At 40.6% G+C, this 16,131-nt stretch overlaps 1 pseudogene; it reads right to left on the reverse strand.

Annotated features, from left to right (window-relative positions):
* Window positions 1-6,358: 6,358 nt before the first annotated feature.
* On the reverse strand, window positions 6,359-13,435 carry LOC127362428 (extracellular calcium-sensing receptor-like; annotated as a pseudogene).
* Window positions 13,436-16,131: the final 2,696 nt, after the last annotated feature.

Raw genomic sequence — 16,131 nt, forward strand, 5'->3', positions numbered from 1 at the left:
TTGGCATCCGGCAGGGCCGGGTGGAACAAATCTGGTGGACTTGGAATTAAATTCATCCTTATCCCTTCATCGGTCCCATCTAACCTTAGCCGGTTCGCATTCACAAAAAGCTGTATATTACTGACAGAAATTATTTTCATTCACATCACATCCTTTTCTCTGTGGACCTGGTCCCAGCTGTGCTAGGCCCTGTGTCTCCCTGGAGGAGCTGCTGCAGCTGGGGTTTGCAACTTTGTCTCTAGAGGGTATACTGGGTCTTCTTCAGTTAGGTCACTAATGGTCAACAACAGAGCTACAGGAAAACAAATAAAACCAATTTTAGTGAACAGCATTTGATTAAAATTAAGTTTCACAAGGGCATGGCTGAATGTGTCTACTGTGAATTTTGACCTGTCTCTATTTGAGCTGGGCCTCTAATAGCTATGTACAAGACTGTTCACAAGCTAGGAATAGTTCGGCATTTTGGGAAATTTGCTTTCTTGCCAAGAGTTAGATAAGATCAATGACACTGTGCTGTCTGTAAGATAAATATGAAGCTACAGCCAGCAGTCAGTTAACCTTAAAGACAGGTCAAAAACAGGAGGATACAAAGTCTGCCTACCAGCCCCTGTTTGTCTTATTTGTACAAAAGTCTTAAAATGTCAAGGGGTTAAGCACAGGCACATTTCTTGTCCTTTTTACTCTTTGTGTAAATTAAACATATTAGACATAATACTTCTTGATTAGTGACTTTTAGATTTTTTTGTTTTTAGAATTTAACTTCAGAGTGACCCGTGGTTGACACCACCCGAATCTGCGGTATGTGTGTGTGGTAGAAAGGCTTCATTTTTATTTTCAGTGCCCATGTTAATAGATTACAGCAGTCACATTGCCAGCGTGAGAAATCTTTTATTTAACAGGACTTCCCTTGTGAAAGAATTTACAGAAGTGAACCGGTTGAAGGACAGTATCTTTCCACTGCTCTCTCTCTCGCTCTCTCTCTCTCTCTCTCTCTCTCTCTCTCTCTCTCTCTCTCTCTTTCTCTCGCTCTCTCTCGCCGCAGATTCATATTAAACAATAAAGATATGAGATTGGTATCACATTTATAACTCTTGGCAAGAAAGTGAATAAGTATATTTTCAAAAATGTCAAACTATTCCTTTAAAGGCTATAGGGAGAGGACAGGCATGAGGACAGGGGAGGAGAGGAGAGGAGAAGAGCAGTAATTACTGGAGACTATTTAAGGAACCATAAAGGCTGAAGGAGAAGAGCACAGGAAGAGAGAGATCAGGTGGTCTAGAAAGTGGAGAGCACAGGAAGAATGAGAGGAAGGGAAGAAAGAGAGAATGGAAAAGAGAGGACACTCATGGTTTAATTGGATGAACACTTGTCACTGACAGGGCCTGCTCCTGAAAATGACAGCTCTCTCTTTCTCCCTCTAACCCCTTTCATCTTAAATAGGCCTCTCTAATCTATTTGTACATCTACACAAGCACACTAACATGCCCACATATAACCCATAATCAGTATGGTGAGAACTGAGAGATATGGGGTCAAATTGATTGCATAATTACATGGTATTACCCCACCCGTGCTATCACTGAAGAGTGGGGTTGTCGATGTTCATCAAAGACCCAAATTTTACTCAGGTGTTTAAAATGTGTTTGAAAAAAATAAGATAATAAAAATTACAACTGCATCATGAAAGTGTCCCTGGCGATCTGAATGAACGCACCTGGGTTTCGCTCCTTTACTGTATTAACTCCAAATAATTGTACCCTCTATTCTCTACCTTCAGTAAAAAACTGACTTTCTCCTCCTGCTAAGCCACAATCTGATTTCCCTCCCATGTGGCTGCTTCCTTCCTTTGGTGTGGCGAGAGATTACCCACAATCACTGTTGCTCAAATCCATCCTTGTAACCGGGTAGAGGTACGGGTTTGTGTTTTGAGCAGAAAATCGAATAATAACTCTTCATTTGCAAAATATTCTGGCTCTTGCTACATTCATCACTTTTATCTCACTGCATTTAGATAGGATCTCTCATGTGCTAGCTAATCAAGGCTGTTTAAACTTTGTCCTTCATTGGGATTTTTTCTTGCTGCATTCCTATCTTCCCAGTGATGATCTGTGCTCTGCTCCTCTGCTGCCTTGCTAGGTTGATCCAGAGGGGTTTGTGGAGGGGATTCCTGCCAGCTGATGGTAAAGTCTATTCCAGGTAGTGTTTATCAGGCAGGAGATGTAGTGATCAAGGGGCTATTCCCTATTCATGTCAAGGCACCACAGGCTGAGATGGAATTTTGGAGTGGGAAGGTTAATGCTTCCTGTGAAATATTTTATTTTCTTGAACATGTTCAGCTGAACTAAGTAAATGTTTAACATCCTCTGTCATCATATATCTCGATTTCTGATGTTCATCCATCCAGCTATTATTGTCTTGTGTTCCACCTGGTGCAGTTTTAACCAGCGAGCTTATCGCTGGCTTCAGGCTGTGATCTTTGCAGTGGAGGAAATTAACAATGACCCACACCTCTTGCCGACCTGCTCAACTTCACCCTCGGCTATCTGGCAGCTGATACTTGCCTACCCTAGCAGCAGCACCCTCTTAGCAGCCGTGGCTATTGTCACTGGACAGGAAGTTTGTTTGGCAAACTCAGAATGTGGATTTGTGCCTGTGATACCAATTATTGTTAGTGATGCACACACTTCAGCCTCCATTGTTGCACCCTTCGAGTGTTTGATATACCCATTGTGAGGATAATTGATGTGTTGCAAACATAATAATGATTCATGTGTTGCTTTTGTTACAAAGTATTTCTAATACTGTATTACGGTTTCATATGTCTCTCTTCTCTTCTTGCACATTTGTGTTTGGGCTGCAAAATGTTATCCCGCAGCTTCACAAGAAAAAGCTTGTGGGCTCAAACCCCAGTAGGTCTAACCTCAGCTGTCTGCATTCAGTTTGTAAGTTCTCTCTGTGTTCATGTGGGTTTCCTCTGGCGGCTCCTCAGCTTCCATATCAAAGACATAAATGTTAGGTATTACAGATGCTCCCGCAATTGCCCTTGACAAAGGCAAGAGCCTCAAAAATTATAGCTGTAGCTGATTACCACTCCTAAATAGTTAAGATGTGTCAAATGCAGAGGATACAGTTTGTCTCTTGGATTGCTTAAATATAAATCAATGAATGTGTCCATTTCTGTTTTACATACTCCCTGTCACTCATTTTTTAAACTATCCTTCTGCCTCTATCTGTAATTGTCTAATAACCACTCTTATTCTTCACTGGAGAGCTAGTTTTCCTCCTGAGTGTGATGAGTGATAACAGGAGGTACCCGCTTTTCTTCTGCACAATGCCAAGCGATGCTGCATACGTGTGGGTCAGGGCTGAGCTGCTGTACTTGATGGGGTGGGGTTAGTGTCTATGGATGATGATTTTGGCAGATTTAGGATTTGGATGGTAATGGAGGCAGTCAGGGGAACCGAAATGTGTATTGCCTACCATGAAGTGATTGCTAAGGTACTGTAATGGGTCATTTTAAAAGTGTCACTACATATTGCCTCTCTTTCTTTCTCATTCTCTCCCGTACCATTGTGTCTCTTTCTTACCAGCTGCAGTTCTCTCTTTATAATATCTCCCTTTTTCATTCCAAGAACTATCCAGAGATGACAATGCAAAGGATTGTTAAAACCATACAGAAATCCACTTAGAGCAGTGATAACAAATGGATAGCAAAGTTGCTATTTATTGCTCAGTATAAGGAGGAACCAAATCGCATTCTTTCAACACTACAAATTTACTCGCCCATCTGAAGACTTGCGTCATCCCAATCGATCATTACAACAAATTTGTGAGGAACAAAGAGAAACAAGGACCAGTTAAAAAATCTGCCAGCAGTAGTTCTCTCATTTTGTCTAGTGAATGTCTACATTTTAAAAAGCATTGTATTTTATTTATACATATATGTTAATTACAGGAGAGACTTGGGGCCTGTCCTCACAAATACGTTTTTCTTGAATCCGGATAACTACTTTATTGTATCGGCCTCGCGTCCAGACGGATACGACGTTTTCGAGGTGTGAAAACGGAATTTTTTGGAAACGGGTCCCAGAGTTGGAAAATCCGAAAGCGCCGGATTGCCCGGACTTGTCTGGATGGCGAAAATGGATTAGCCCCGCCTCTCTAGCCTTTAACCTCAGCCGCCGCTGCTAGACGCGTCATAACAACAACAACAATGGCGGACTACTACTACTTGTTTGTAAACAGCGCACACTCCATGGCTTCTCTTCCGGTTTTAGTGTATTGGTGTGGCGGCGTCGCAGCGCCACATACAGGCCTGGCATACATACTACAGCTTTTTGGGTCGTTTCAGTGAATCCGTGTGGACGCAGATATTTCTGGAAACGACGCCGTGTTTACGGAGATTTTTTTCGAAACAACATCGTATTGGGTGAGGTCGCGTATTCGTGAGGACAGGCCCTTGATGTTCTCTACAGTTAAGTGGAAAAAGGTGCATATATTAGTATCAGCATTGGCAATCAGCTACAATTAAAATATTGGAAAATGTTGGCCTATGGGATATCTGCAGAAAATCAGCCATCCCTATTTAGTGCTTTAATTTTCACATTCGACGTGATACACGTCGGCTTCTCATCTATTTGTAAGGATTTGATTAAGGAAGTGGTCCACCAGAACGTAAAAGATAAGCAGTGGATTGTAAACAAGGCTTTGGTTACGTGTACTGTCTCAGTCCCTCATAGCATACTTAATAATAATTAAGGCTCCGTTCCAGCAGAGCCTTTCCAGTGAGCCAACATGCACAATAGCAGCACCCTGATTCTGTTTAGCATGAGTGAAACAGAAGGTTAATTAGTATCATTGGTACTCTACTATTCCATGTCAAAATGGCTATTTTGCGTCCTCTGGGTCAGATGGCTAGTTTCACTTAAACGTAGCGGGAGTGGTGTGGTGAGGAGACAGCAGACATAATATAATGTTTTTTAAATCCCCGGAGAGCTTTTTAAAATTATTTTTGCTTTGTTATGTTAGTTGAAACACCAAATTAACAAATAATTTGATATATAACAGTATTTTTTTAACTAAAAGTTTTTCACATAAACATAGTTTTCATTGTAAATGTGGATGTATTAGATGTGTGTCTGTGTGGTTTAAAGAATAAAATTACTTTCAAAGGCTACAGATTTGCACTTATGTTTGAGAAGTCATAATATAAAATGTTATAAGAATAAGCTGCTGGTTAAAGCTGTGACTTCAGGGTTTTAACCGCAGTGAACGCTTTAACATTAATAAAGAGAATAACAACACTTTCAGATCTGTGTGTGGAAAACAACAATGATACATCTGCTTTCTCTACCTCCCTGTCTTAGGATGACTGGAGTGTATTCAGTGTCCTGAGAGGTTTTGGTCCAACTCAAACCACACACTCAGCAGGTGGATTTCCTTTTTCACAATGAATCCATGGGAATTGTCCTGTCTATCATCTCATCTGTCAGACAGCAACCACATTTGACACCTTCCTTTACTACCAACACACACCTTTGGTAAAGTATAGCACTATCCCATATTTTATAAGTATTACATTGTAGTTTCATCATGCTAAGAGAATAATGGTGTAATGATATTGCAGTTTCCAGATCCATTTTCGTCAAAATTAAAAAAAATGAGGCCATCTGCTGTAATTTATCCCTGTGTCTCCTTACTACAAATCCCTCCTCTGCTTTGAGGTGCGAGCCAACAACTCAGAGGTGAGCTTCATGCTCCTCCTGTCACTCAAGTTGTGCTTTGTATTATTTTATTAGACAGTTGCTTGGTGCTCGGCTTCAGTAGTTGGGCATCTCCATCTGCACCGTACAGGAGATTCTGTGTTCAACACCTTATGTATAACGTTGTATTTTTCACAACCTCTCCATATGAGGACAGGGTCAGTTATACAAAAATCAAGATAATATTTGAAATGCTGTTCTCTGTAGTGGGCTTCTCATTGGTTCTGGGCACACTGGCCTGCTGGCCTGTCTCTGCCTCCTTCTTGCAAGGAAAATCCCTGACAACTTTAATGAAGCCAAACTGACCATCTTCAGCATGCTGTTCTTCTGTACTGTCTGGGTACCCGCCTACAGCTTTCCTGGGAAGTACACAGTTGCAGAGGAGATTTTTGACATTCTGGCCTCAAGTTATGCCTTCTGTTCTGTATCTTTGTGCCAAAGTGTTTCATTCTTCTGAGGCCTGAAAGAAAACACTTGATGGCCCGATAGTGGGAAATATCAGCACCTCATGGTCAATAGGCAAAGGCATAAAAAAATATAGACTTTTGAGAACCAAGTGGTGCCATCATGACAAATGAAAACACAACAACAGAATATATGTATTGGATTTTCTTTATATTCAAATATTCACTTTCCTTCTATGCTCAGTTAAACTTTTATTTAACTGCTGCTGTTGAATCTACTTTAACAAAATATCAGCATACATAAATGGAAACAATCATCTCAAATCATCTCATGAATTACCCTGACAGCCCATCATAAACATTCACTCATCGGACAGATATGTATTGGAGTGTGTTTGTGTTGTGCACTGTGAAAATTGTTTGCCCTGACACATATTATTCAGTGTGAGAAACTCTGTATTGCTGTCTCTCGATTGCATTCTGTCAACACATTTCTTATCTGTCCTCCCATTTTAGAACATCCAAACATGTATCTGGTGCCTTTTGCCTAATTAGATCAGCATAGTGACTCATACATATAAAAAAAAAAATTAAAAAAAAGCCATCATCAGTACCACCACTTCAATTTTGGGAGATTTTTGAGACCTTCAGATCATTCACTGCCTTATATAATGTAGGCAACCACATGGGCCCCAATGAATGGTGCTATTATGGCAGAGACCATTAGTATCGGCTGCAGTTTCTATGGTGCCCATCTCCTTTGTGACACTCGCCCTCACTAACATAATAGGTGAAAGAAAGTTGGGGAAAAAGCTACCTGAAAAGAATTGGTTTTAAGAAAGTAAAATTGGAAGACGTGTATCATTCACTCCACTTACATAATGATTATGCAAAGTAACATGATATGTAACCTTATTTGATTTGATCATAAAATACACATAATACTAGCAGTATAATGTCACCGGGGGGCTATTGATTCAACTTAATGGTCATTTGTAGATAGTTTGCAGTTTTACAACGACATATTTTGCCTATATGGTAATAATCTAGTTATGAATACTTTCTCTCTTTTGTTCATGTGTTCACCAATATATTACATATGTTGTCATATTTTTTTAGACCCTTCCCATTGTCATATTACATACATTTTCAGTGTTTATGACCAATTCATCAGCAATCCAGGCAAGGACTACCTGATCTCTGCCAGTTATGTTACTTTGACAATTCACAAAAATGGTGTTTGTCAGCCTGCAACCAACACATAATGCTAATTGCTGGTTTTGTAATTGTGATTTACCTCCTGAATTGCTGGTGTCAGTTGCAAACACTTCAAACTTGGATGGGAGAAAAAGTCTCAAATAGTATAATTGTCAAGTAGAAGTCACAAGTGGATCATTAACTACTCCAACTGAAATACACTTAACAGAATATTTTCTTACAAAATACTTTCTCAAAACAGACTATTAAGTTGAAGCAATACTTTTGACAGTGTCAAAACAAACTAAACGCTGCAGTCTGCACCAAACTGATATTTACTTTGGGAGTGCTGGATTCAGGAGTGGAGGATGTCCTTTATATTCATTACACCGTAAACCTGTGTGTCTCTGGGCATGCTTTTGTCATGAAATAAACAGATCTGGTCAGCATTTGCCCCCCTAATAATAACTACTAATAAGATTGAGTAAATAGTATGACCTTACTGCATCAACAAGTATGTCCCCCTGTTTATCTCTACACTGTCAGCAAACCTTTGTCGTCACATCTCAACTTATCTTTTTGCAATGTTTCTAGGAATGGATTTCTGTGAATCTGCGCTTATTCTCTACACCCACTCTTTAATATATTTTTCACAGCCATGGCGCACTTTATTTTACGACTGTGTGCCTGTAATTTGATGGCCTATTCATTTTATCGAAGAAATTACAGCACAGTGTTTTCTCCTTCAAATTATTTAACCCTCGAATGGAGATGATCTATTCTCTTCTCTTAATTAAATCAAGCAAATAGTGCCACCATCTGAAGAATTACTCTTTGAAATGAAAAAAAGACAGGGTTCGCACTATGAAGAGAAATCTACTGTCTTATAGTTCTCTCTGTCAGAAGAGAGGACAGACAAGACTTGAAAATGTAAAGGGTAAGAAGAGTGAAGGTTAGAAATTAATGTAAATCGAGTAATACAGTGTCAATAAAACACTGCGGTCCATCTGCTCCTCCTGACACCTTGTCCTCCTGTCTGTCCCTGATGGACGTCGATGTTTCTCCATCTTCCAATTCATTCCTCTGCCCTGGGAGGAACAACAGATCAATCAGTGGAGGATAATCAATGTTAGCCTGAGAGCAGCTGTGCAGAGCAGGAAAAATGTCTGACGCTTTAGTTTGTTATTGTAGGGAACAGCCAGGCGTGATGTTTATATGTAAAGGCCTCTGGAGTATGAGGATTTAATTAACCAATGACAGCTGGGATTTCCACAGAGCATACCTCAGAGACCCTGGGCCTCATCATTCTATCTCAGGTCAAATCAGCATGGACAATGCTGACAAATCCCATTGAGATCTAGCAATGAGTTGTCCTTCCAGCCCCACTCAACACATCATGGAGTGTCATGTAGCCAGAAAAATAATTAAAGAATAGTGGTTCATATTTTTGTAAACTGTTGACGATCATTTTTTTTTGGGCTACGTTGAGTTTGTAGGATCAAATCTCCTCTTTTGGATGATGCACTGTTGTTTGCATTGTTTCTGTGATTGTTGTTATTTTTACAATTGACCCAATGATTTTACTGTAGTAATCGAGTGAAAATGTATAGAGGAAAAATACATTGGGGAAAGTTATTAAGTGACAGCATGGTTGTGCATTTCCTGATAGGACATGATGAATGACAGAAGACAACATTGACAGCCCACTAGTACCATCTGGTGGTGAAATATAACTGTTCACATTCAAGGACAGGAGGTTTACCTTGTAAACTTTGTATCTGCCACCACATACTACTTACTTGAATCTTTTCGTAATTTTAAGTGAAGTGAGTTCAATATATATCTGTTATTTATCTGGGAAAAAGCAAGTCCCTAAAATGTGCATGGAATAAAGATGCTAAAATTTGTCAGTGGCAGCTTTGGACATCAGGTGTTTCCTTGTGTTCTTTTCTGGCCTTAGTAGGATTATGTAGCACTTTGGTGCAAAGATGCAACCCAGCAGTCCATAACTGGAGGCCAAGATAGCAAACACCTCAGTGACTGTTGCGTACTTCCCAGGAGAGCTGATGTAGGCAGGAACAAAGGCTACCCACACTGCACAGAAAATAAGCATGCTGAAGGTGATGAGTTTGGCCTCGTTGAAGTTGTCTGGAAGCTTCCTTGCTAGGAATGCCAAGAAGAGGCAGAGGCAGGCCAGCAGGCCAATGTAGCCCAGGACGAGAGCGAATGCTATGGGTGAACCTTCGTCACACAAAAGAATGACAATAGCGCTCTCGCGTGGCATCAGTTGTCGTGGAGTGGGGGGAGCAACAACCAGCCACACTGTACAGATGATTACCTGCATAATAAGAACCAATTTTTCATAAATATACATATACATATAAATTAATGCACATCTAACAATTTAAAGTACATACAAATAAGACCTCACCTGAACCAGTGTACAAAGAATAATGATTGCCTTTTGCTGTGTAGCTCCAAACCATTTCATGACATTACTGCCTGGAAGTGTAGCCTTGAAGGCCATTAGCACCACAATAGTTTTCCCCAGGATGCAAGAGATACAGAGGACAAAGGTGATCCCAAATGTTGTGTGGCGCAGCATGCAGGACCACTCAGTCGGATGCCCGATGAAGGTCAGTGAACACAGGAAACACAGAGTCAAGGATAACAGCAGCAGGAAGCTCAACTCAGAGTTGTTGGCCCTGACAATGGGGGTGGTTCGGTGATAGGAGAATATGAAGACCACAATACAAGTGCAGAAGGAGCCAATGATGGAAATAGCCATCAGGGTGATGCCCATGGTGTCACTATAGGACAGGAACTCCACCTGTTTGGGGATACAGGCTGTCCTCTGAGCATTGGACCAGAACTCTGGCAGGCAGCGCACACACTCTATGGCATCTAAAGGAAAGACAAGAAGCCTTTAGTCGGTATACTGTGGCTTTTCCACTGCATCTTTAGATCAGATTCTCAAACATAATGTGGGCAGTTAGCCTTTCCTCACCAGTCTGATTGCTAATCTCCCCAGCTGTACAAACCACACAATCATGGCAGCAGATAGGGAAGTTAGGTCTGATTGCCTTACGGGTACCTGGGGGACAAATGCTGCTGCATACTGACAAGGGAACCTGAGTAAAAGGAGATATGCATACTACACTGGTCACAACACAGTCACATAATGATAATATTTTTGCACAAAATGCAATTCACAAAAAATGTTTTCATTCTATTGAGATCCTTACTTTGGTTTGGTTGCCATTCCATACAATGTTCTGTTCCTGTAGCTGGAGTTTTTGCTTTCCAACTGTGATTGTCTCATCAAATTTACCAATAGTGGCAAACTCAATTTCTCCATTTGGTGTCAGCTGCCAGTTAACCAGGTCGTATATGGCTGCTGGGTCACCATTCTCATCAAACTTTATTTCATCTCCAAATGAGTTTAAGTATTCCACTTGTGTTATGTAATGAAGTAGCTATGGGAAGAACGTGCATATAATCATCTTGTAGTATCACCAAAATCTATAACGAAAGTTTTTAACATCACTATAACGTTTATTAATGTAGACTGAATTAGTGAACATATGGTATGGTACCTGCCATGGCTCTATTTTGTCTGTGTCTGGACAAGCCTGCAAAGGAAATGGCCCCTCTCCTTTCACACAACTTCTCATAGCTTTGAGTGCATGGGCAATGGCATACACAGCCTTGTAGACATTGTAGGAAATCCTTAGCTGTGACACATCTGAATAGATGTTCTTCACGCTTCCCAGCTCTTCTGCTCCAGAGCATGGAGGTTTACCCTCAACATTATGATCCTGACCTTCAGCCTGCACACCCAGGCTACACTGAAACACTTCTTCCCAGAAGGGTATCAGGAAGGGATTTTCAATGGCATCTGGGCTCAAGGGATGCAAGCGAAGCAGAAACTCTTGCAATCCAGGGATGTGCGCTCGTCGAATGGCAAATCCCATAGAACCCTGGAGGATGGGGTGGTACTTTTTGGGGGTGGAGAGGACAGCAGCTGTGCTCCAAGCCTCACTGGCCAGCCACTGTATCCCAGTTAGCCCCTCTCTAAATTCAAAAGATATGTAGAGGGCATTTTTTGCAATGACAAACACATCAGAAACTCAAACTAAGCAAACCTGTATAATTACAAACTGTAAGGTTCTGAACATAAGCATCATGCCTGAGTCCTCCATCAAACAATGCAGCTGCATCTTGTTCCACAGCAAACACTAGAATCACCCGAGCCCCAGAGGAGCGAATCTTGGAGACAATAGATGCAATGGCAGTCTGTGCTCGGTTCTTAGGGATGATCTCATGGAGGGCAACACAAGCGCCTAACTTTCTAACCTAAGAGAGCAACAGGGGGGATACATGACAACTTACTTTATAAGTTATACAGAGAAAATTACAAAATGGCAATTTAGTATGATTAAATTCTTAATCTATCGGTGTGCGACCCACCTCATCTGCAAATATGTTTGCACCACCACGGCCATACGCATCATCCCCTGCAATCACACCCACCCAAGTCCAGCCAAAGTGCTTGACAAGTTGCACAAGTGCATCCACCTAGAGATAGTAAGAGGAGGAAAGAGACAGAGATAGAGAGAGTGATTTATGTTGTTCAGAAATGAAAATGTGGGCATGGTTTTGTTTGTGTTATAGAGATTAACCTGGAAGAAGTCACTGGGCATGGTCCTTAAAAAGGCAGGGAATTCTTTTTTGTCACTTAAACAGGCACAGCTGGAGAAATAACTGACCTGAAAGAAAGAAAAAATACACAAGTAGCATTTGAAATTTGCAATGAACTACTGAAAGAAACCATTTTCAGCATTAAAACATTCTTAAATCAGTCAGTTGGACTTAACTCACAGTATGCAAAGGTTACAGTGTTTGACCCTCCCCAGTGGCAGTAACAAACAACAAAATATCGTGGCAAAAAGCAATAAACACCATTCTCTCCACCCTGCCTGACTTTATCACACAGTAAATCACTGGTATACATTTGTTAAATTGGTATGACTAACTAACCTGTGGCACATGGAAGACTCCCAGGAATCGGGCCACTACGAGAGACTGAGTAGAGCCTCCGTCCCCTATCACTGCAGGTACGGTCCCTTGACAGGTGCCCTCACTCTGTATCTCTCCTTCGACCCCTGAATCCTTCTCACCCATTAACTCCATGGCAGCCTTTAGAGCCTGATGGGGTGTACTGCATGAATCATAGATCTTATATCCCAGTGTGATGTTGGGAAGAAGTTTGCCATTTCTGTTGATCTCCTCAATGGCAAAGATCATAGTTTGCATCCAACGAAATGTCCGGAAGTTAAATCTGGAAGAAGAAAGAGGTTTTGTGGCCAGGTTTGAAGCAATTATCATTTTCAACAAAATTGCAAGTAAAAAAACCCAACAACTTTATTTTATTAAGCAATGTTCACAAAACACTGACACACTGAAACTAGAAGCAAGATTTGGGCCATATTCAGCCATGTGAGTAGAGATTGTAGTTGTTTAATTGCAACTTTGAAACTTGAGGACTTACCTGGTGCACTGTGTGGGCGGAGGTGTAGAAGGTGAAGGACAGACTGGGCTCCATCACCATGTCATGAAGGGAGAAGAGTCCCCCCAAGATGATGTCCCCCTTTTTCTCCAGCGCAGGCAGGGACATAGAACCTGGGATTATCTCGCATTGTTGGCTCTGGGCTTGGTGGGAGCTGTAGGGAAAAATCCCACACCATAGGAGACTCAAAAACATGGGCTCTACTGACCTCATCCAAAAATGTTTCATCCTTTAGGCTAAGTCACCACATGACATTTATAGAAAAAGATCAAGGATAACCAATAAACACTGCAAATAATGATCAAAACAAGAACCCTGTAAGCTGACAAAGCAAAAAGGAGTTTGTCGGAGGTTAGTAAAAACCAAGAGCTAGTACACAGAAAAGAATACATAATGACCCCATTCAAACACAATTTGTAAAGAAATGCAGAATTTCTAGTAAAGTCAGAATAGGAAAATCATCTGCGCATCTTTATTCCGGTTACACTGCACAGACAAACTATCCAGTCTTTACTGTCAAGAAAAAAACGCTACACTGAAGACTATATATGTTACATGCCTCATATCACAACTGTCAGATTTAATTCATTTCCCCCGGGCCTCTGATCAATGGAAAAAGAACCCCCAGTTTCACAGTAACAACAATAACAAGGAACTGGAATGAACACTTGATCATAATGGAGAAAGACATGAGCTGTGTCATTTCACAATGTCATGCCTGACTAGGGCTAACTCATCCTTCAGTGATGTGAAGAGGCAGGCAGTAGACCCATGTCACAAGGGGCTGCTAAACTAAGTTACATACCTTTCAAACACACACACACACACACACACACACACACACACACACACACACACACACACACACACACACACACACACACACACACACACACACACACAGTGAACTATGAATAAGAGGATAACTAGAAAAACAGAAAGCGGTACATAAGGCCCATTATTGTTAAATGTACATTTACTGTGAGCATATTAACTGCATTGCAGTGTTACTGACATACTGTTTAGTGGTAATTTGTTTTTTTAAAAAAAGTTTTGGCTTAATGTTCTACGTGTTTTTATTCTTGTGTGGGGTTAATATGGTAAAATTAATGAGTCATTAGGATGTTGTGCACATCATTATCAGGACAATACCTGCAGGCTACAAAACAGAGCATCACAGGTTGTGTAGCAAAGCTGTATGTTGTGCTGCCTCAGGTCATATAGGTTTTTTAATTAATTTAATATGTCCCTGTGTGACACTCAGAAGAGGAAGGACAAAGGTGCCCTAAGACAGAACACTCAGGATTATGATACAGTTTCCTTTTTCTTGCAAGGAAGCCTTTAACAAGATATTAGACTCAAAGTATCTTATGCTCTCGAGGGAAAGGGGTCAGCCCTAGTGTTTCTGAAAACAAGCTGATTAAAAGTGAACAATAAGGAGATTGCAATTGTATCACAGTTGTCCTCTTGGGGATATGCGATTCAAGATAATTAAAGCCCCTGAGTATTGGATGTTTCACTATTTTCTATTAAGCCCTTGACTGTGCAGATGGCAAAAGACTGACAGACAGAAAAAAAAGAAAAAACAGTCATACAGACCAGTGAGAATAACAGATTCTATTCTCAGAGAGATACAAGCCATTGTGAGCTACAGTAAAAAGAGACCCAGAACAATGATGAGTATAACAAGTTTAAGCATATGTTAATTAGCGATAGAGACATACAGACAGACAGCGAGACAGGTAGATCGATAGACGATGAATGAGAGAAAATACAGTCAACAGAGAGAGAACAGCAGGAAGGAACAAGAGAAATAGGCATAGGTACAGACAAATAGAATCGATCAAAGAAATAATATTAGGAGTCATTTCAGTTCAATACTTTCGGTAATGGACGTTTCATGAAAGAAGTTATTGTCCAGTCTGCTCAAATTCCTTGGTTTCAGTGTTATTTGAAAATGTGTAATGCATATATATATTCAGCCAGAACTCAGTGCAGGAACTGTCTCTCTCAATTACTAGATGTTCTACTTTGTTAAAAAAACAAACAAAAAAAACTTTTGCACTCCAAAATATCCCCAATACAGAAATTGCAACAGAGCTTTGAATCGGAAACATGTTTCCATGGGTTGGGCTGAGTACATGGAATATTTGAGTCGGCAAAGTTCAAAAGTGACTGCTTGGAGTCATGGCCAGAAGGTCTTCTGTGCCTGTTGTGATGGCAGCCACAGAACCCACTATAGTGCACACCTGTGGTCAAGGAAGTTATCGAGCTGAAGAAGGAGTCATTTATGGCTTGGTGGGCCCAGGTGACACTCAGTGGACAGCTATCAGGAGGCCAAAAAAAAGCTTCACCATCTGTGGTTGCAAAAACCTGGGTGTAGGAGGAGTGTAGAAGGACTTTACTTTTAGTCGACCTTAAAGACAACTCAGGAAGGTGGGTGGAAGGGCATAGCCTGGCTGCTTTCATTAGGGGAAGAACACTTTGAGGAACTCTTGAGCACAACTGACAGATCCTCAGTGTAAAAGGTAGCGCTTAGAGGAGCAGAAGAAACCTTGTCAATTTATCTAGTGGATGAAAAAATAAATAGAAAATCCAGACATTGAAAGTTCTTGGATTTACAGAGCAAAGAACAATGCCCAAGCGTCAGGGAGAATTCACTCTGTCAAGAAATAATACATAAAGAATATATAATACAGAGAATTGTAAAAATAAAAATATCTGAAAAAACTAATCTCTGATCCAGTTCACAGAAGAAATAAAGAGATTTATGCATGTAGATAACTGGATGACTGTGTCTCAAACTCATAATGGACAATGTGTTACTTTAAGTCTTAGTTTTCATTTAAAAAAATTAAATAACCTGCTTGCCACATAGCTTTTATGCTGGTTGTTGTGATTCTGCTACACCTGTTCATATCAATACCAAAATTTCCAATTAAAAAACACAGTATGTGGTAGGTATTTAAAAAGGCACTGAGGAGTCAACTGTAATAAAATATGACTCATTTGCAAATTGTTGTAATATTTGTTGCAGACATTAAGCAGCACACACTTTAAAGTAGTTGGTAAAAGTCAAAAGACAAGTAAAACAGTGGTTCTTTACCCCATAGTTAACTCATTATTCACCGAGCATTTTTTTCCTTGAGAGAATTGCTGCAGTACATGATCCTGGGCTTAAATTATGGGCTGACAAAGG

The sequence above is a fragment of the Dicentrarchus labrax genome, unplaced genomic scaffold (genome assembly GCF_905237075.1).
Source record: "Dicentrarchus labrax unplaced genomic scaffold, dlabrax2021, whole genome shotgun sequence".
Lineage (NCBI taxonomy): Eukaryota > Metazoa > Chordata > Actinopteri > Moronidae > Dicentrarchus > Dicentrarchus labrax.